Here is a 5,947-nt window from a genome sequence, read left to right on the forward strand (position 1 = left end):
CCGGTTGCTATTTTCGTAATCGTGCAATTGAGATTTTTTTTTAAAAAGAATTTTAAAATCTAAAATCGACATTATTAAATATTTCGTATTTTTTTTTTAATACTACATACATTACATATTAATTGCAACTTTGAAATATTTTATTTCTCACAAATAATACTCCAAAGTTACAATTAATATGTAATGAGGGTAGTAATTAAATCATGTGGTTTACACTTATGTAAATTTCTTTTTCATATTTATAACATGCTTGATAATAGGCTTAGATGATTAAATAGCCAACTTTGTTATAAATGGTTGGGTGTTCGAACCCCCTAAACCTTATATTTTTATATGACCCGACATTGTTATATTTTTAAATAGCCCACTTCATGACGCCACATCACTTACCCAACATTTCTTTATGCCACATCATCACTTACCCAACATGGCGTAACGATTAAGGTTTTGTGATGATGTGGCATAAAGAAATGTTGGGTAAGTGATGTGGCGTCATGAAGTGTTTGTGAAGTGACGCGGCGTAATTTAAAAGGATCTACGTGCTACATTGACGTTTTTAAAAACACCTTTTAATATATTAGTATAGATATTTCTTTATTATGTATTTCGTATTAGTAAACAAAATAGGTTAAACCCCGTGCAATGCACGGCTATTAAATATTTTTGACATTAATATTATAAAAATTATATAAATTAAATAACTCGAGTATTAAAAAAATATAAAGTATATTAAAAATAAAAACATGAAAGAGAAAATATTTAAAGTACATGCAATAATAGTTATAATGGATAGTCTAATATTTTAGGAAAAGATTTATATAAAACAAATGTCATAGTTTAATATGAAGTACACATTTTTTTTTCCCTTAAGTAATGATTTTTTTTAAGAAGGTACTTTTAGGGCCTATTCTGATTTACTGAATTGAGCTGAACTGATTGGAGCTGAACTGAACTGAATATTTCATAAGAGTAAGAAATTAGGAACTAAACTGAAATTAACTGAACTGAACGGAACTCATTAGAGATGAACTGATGTGAAAAAAAGCAGAAGAGAATAGGCCCTTAGAGGGAAAACTTTTATTACAAGTTTGACAAGTGTCCTCTTTATTTTTTTAATTTTTGAAGAAACCGTTAGACTGGCAGTTTTATTAAAGCAAATCAATCTCCACCAAAGTTAGAAACTTTGGGGGAAATTGTCAAACCAAACATGACAAGTTTCGTTAGCACAATATCTAGCAACTAAATGTGCTAAAGCATTACCCGTCCTACACACATGACTACATTTAAAAGAAATGAAGCAATCCTTCATCCTCCTAATATCCTCATAGAAGAGCATCAAGGTAGAGTAGCCTTTATCCTCCCTCTTAATAGCAGTCACCACATTATATGCATCGCATTCAAGCTCAATTCTCTTTTAGTAGTATGTAATACATTAAGTATCCTCCGTGTTAATAATGTCCTCTTTATTTCTCTTTTAGCAGTATGTAATACATTAAGCCTCCCTGTTAATAATGTCCTCTTTATTTCTCTTTTAGCAGTATGTAATAGATTAAGTTAAAGTTAATAATTCCTCCATTTTTTTTTTATAATTCCAACACTTCTTATAATTGACCATCTTTTAAAATTATCACACTTTCTTTAATGAAAATACTCTAAACAACTTTAATATATCTATCTATTCACATGCTTCCCACTTAGCCGAGTTTCCTCCAAATTCCATATAATTAGGAAAAAAAAAAAAAAAGGGAGAGAGAGAATATAATAAAAGGAGATTAAAGCATATTACGAGGTAAAGGTTGGGTGCTCAGTGCAGGTCAAATGAGAATTGTCCCATCGAGAAGGACTACCCAGTACCCATGTCCCCCATTTTTTGACAAACTACCATCATGAAAAAAAAATAATTAAAAAAAAATTACTTTTTCTATGTGCAACAATTTTGATTTGGCATATTTGTAATTTTGTAGATGACCAATTATATTTTAAATTTTTCATTAGTATAAATTATAAAATGAATAGAAGATGATATTAATTATAAAAAAAAAAATACAGTCCATTATACCTAATTCAAAAAAATGATACTTTGAAGTACCAATATAGTGCACCAAATACAAATGTAATATTTAAAAAAAAAAAAAGGAATATCACGATAATACTCAAAGGTCTCAAACTACAGGCAATTTAGAGTGTAAATTTCTTTGCGTTACTCTCATTTTTAAAAGGGCTTCATTAGTAATTCAACCTAAATTTATACCGTCAACGTTTCGATTTGAGAAGATCATCTCCTTACCGGCCAAAATAAAATTTAAATTAAAAGGTCCTTTGGTTTGTTAATTAAAATAGATTGGTATTTGATTTTATTAAGGAGGAATGGTATCTAAACCCTATATTTATCTAAACTTGTTTGATTTATTCTTTAAAATGGTTTTTACAATTCATAACAAAAAGCACATAATTTAAAGATTGACTTTTACATTGCAAAGGACTTCAGTTGCTATTAAAAGAAAAAAGAAAAAAAATATTAATAATTTTATGGGAACATTAAAAGAAGGAAAAAGGTAAAAACAGTTAACATTTTCCTAAAAATTAAAAAAAAAGTCCTTCTAAAATTAAGATTCATTCTAAAATGGTCCATTTGTTTTTTCTCTATTTTGTCAGTAAAGATTACTAAGCAACCACATCTTCTAGCAACTGTTGAGTATATTTTAGGAATATTTTATTCGCACCTTTTGAATTTATTCAAATTACACAGTACATCGTACGGTATATTCTACAGTAATAAATTTCATCTATTATTTGATACTGTACTCGTGGGCCTTTGAAGTTAAACACTCACTAAACTATTGTTAATTTTTTTTTGTTGGTTAGAGAGCCATAAGGGTTGAGGTGAGAATCGATCCCAAAATTTCTGAAATCGGAAAGAAAGCTCTAACCACTTGAGTTATCCCTCATTCATAACTATTAACTATGGTTAATTTTAGTATTTAAAAAGTTTGTTAACTTTTTTTTTAAAAAAAAACATCCTTTAATTGGTGCAGACTGGTGATACACACATTAATATCTTCATTGTATTAGTTATGAATTACTCGTATGATTTGCTACTTTTTGTAACTTTGTAAGTGATGGAGATGACCTAATTTCTACTTTTTATAAATTAATTTTGATTGAATATACGTAGTATATTGGATCTAAAACCTTTTTTTTTTTTTTTTTTTTGACAAACGGATCTAAAACTATTTTTTATATGTTATATAAACTTGGAATTGAATAAAAATGGCTGAAAATAAGAACAAATAAACAAAACAAAAAAAAAATAACCACACGTTTTCAAACATATCCCAATGCATCAAGATATAAATCCTTTTTATGAATAACAAATTTTCTTATTTTTTTTATTTTTTGACAGATTAAGGCGAAGACTTGAGAGAAGACGTTGCTAATCAAATCCTTGTACTACGTATTTTACTTCCTAAAAAAAACAGATCTTCAATGAAATTCTCAAATCCATAAGAGAAAGGGTCCATGAAAATCTCAAATCATACAATATGAACAAGAATTACACCACCATCTAATAAACCAAATTGATGTAAAAAGAACTTAGTTTAAAAAAAATAAATAAAACCCAACAATATGACGGATAATCTGAAAGAAATCATACCTTGTCGTAGTCAATATTGATTTCTCCATTATATTGTACTCCAGATCCGTTGTTATTATTTCCGGAGTTGAAATATGTAACTTGTTTGGGAAGATGAGAACGAATGTCGTCGGAATTTGATTGTTGATGATCAATAATCATGGTTTTTGGTGAGAAAATGCAACGCAAAGAAAACTAAAAATGAGAAAGAAGGTGAAATTGAAGAAAATGAAGATGGGTTTGTTATGAGGGGGGTTTTTGTTTGACTTCTTTTTCTTAATGATCGAGTTTTAGGGTATTTATTTATTTACTAGTTTATAATTTATAATTAGAGTGTCTTTCTTTTTTTTTCTTTTTTTTTTTTTGAGGAAAATTAGAGTGTCTTACTTAATTGTGAAAAATGATATAAAATCGATATTTATTTTTACGTTTATTTATTTATTTATGAAAAACAAGAGAAACTAGCAAAACTAGAAAATAATAAGACAGAAAAAAAAAAAAAAAAAAAAAAAAAAAAAAAAAAAAACAAAACAAAAAAACAAAAAATAAACAAACATCAAAAACAAAGAGAACACAACAAGTAATTAAGCCGCCAGAGCCTAGAACCTTCCTTGTAATAATCCCTCCTCCCAAGTCCCAAGTCCTCCAATTAATAAGTTAGGGCCATTTCTCTTCAGCTTATTTTTACTTAAGTTCTGTTTAGTTTAGTTCAGTTTAGTTTAGCTCTAAAAAGTTCAGTTCAATTTTTATCTTAATTTTCCTCTCTCATAAAATATTCAGTTCAGTTCACTTTAGCTCCAATAAGTTCAGTTCAGTTCCAATAAGTTCAGTTCAGTTCAGCTTAGTTCAATCAATCAGAACATGCCCTTAGCACAAAGATTCGAAGAGACTGCCTTAAAAAGCTTAAACTGATGATTTAAATCCACCTCAATATTAGAAGTCAATCAACAATTCGGTTGGCTTTACAATAACTATGGTTAATAGTTATCCTCTAACCTCATGTGAAGAAAAAAAAATAGGAGAATCAAGAGCAGTTTAAGAGTTAACAGCCACTTCCGAATCCAAGGTTAGTTGGACACAACATAAGAATGTGAATAAGTGGCCTTTAGGAGCGTTTGGGTTGTATATATTAGTTTTTATTTAAGTATGAGGTTAAAATGGGTAAAAGTCTCCTCTCTTTTTTAAAAAGATGTTGCTTCGAACGCCGTCCCATAGGAATTAGATAACAACCTAATATATTTGATATTAATTTTGGAATGTTAGCCTCTAAACTATTATCGTATTATATGTCATTTTATTAAAATTAAATATAAATCAAAATTTCAATCATAAAATCAATGCAGTATCTCGGAGCGTCACACGCCTGGGCCTAAAAATTAGTCTATACTAATCTATTAAAAGACGTTCTTAAGAACGTCTATGTGCCACACATACCCTTTTATTACGCCACGTCATCTACTTAACCTCTCATTGTGCCACGCACATTATCACTCAAACAACCATAATTATTATTCTACATCACCTGACCAACTTTACTCCAAATATAAAAATAAGAATAAAGAGATTCGAACTCTCAACCTCTCATATAAAAGATGGTTATTTAATCATCAAAGGCAATTATCATTTATGTTATCAATATGAAAATAAATGTATATAATTGCAATTCACAAGGACGGATTAACAAATGAAAAAAAGACACCATAAATATTAAATACATATAATCCCAAGGTTTACTTAAAGTAGCAAACCGGTGTAACGCCTAGGCCACACACTAGTTAGCTATACTATCTATTATAAGACGTCCAAACAAAGTATATATATACGTGCCACGTGGCACTCTCCTCCATATGTTTCCCATTGCATGTCAAATGTCATCAATTTATAATAAAAATATTACCTACAAGATTCGAACATGCACCCTCTAATTGTAAAACTAAGTGTCTTATACTACCAAGCTATATCATTCTTTTTCTTTTTTTTTTTTTGTAATGAAAATATTAATATGTAGTGAATGACATATATGAATAACGATATTTTTTTGGAAAAAATACGAATAAGTAATTTAATTACAAAAATTGAGTCATAATAAATAAAATGTAATATTTTAATGTTATTCCCATGTAATGATTTGGAACATTGCCCAGCGCAAATAATAGTCAATATTAATACAAATATTTAAAAAAGAGAAGTTGGAAGGACACGTGTCCTCATCTCACTACTACATTTTTGATCAAATGTGACGGTTATAGAATATCTAATGCAACGACGCTTTTATTTCCGTTGCAGTAGATAAGCCTAATGCAATGGCTTATA

The sequence above is a fragment of the Chenopodium album genome, chromosome 17 (assembly GCF_948465745.1).
Source record: "Chenopodium album chromosome 17, dcCheAlbu1.1, whole genome shotgun sequence".
In the NCBI taxonomy this organism is placed as follows: Eukaryota; Viridiplantae; Streptophyta; class Magnoliopsida; order Caryophyllales; family Amaranthaceae; genus Chenopodium; species Chenopodium album.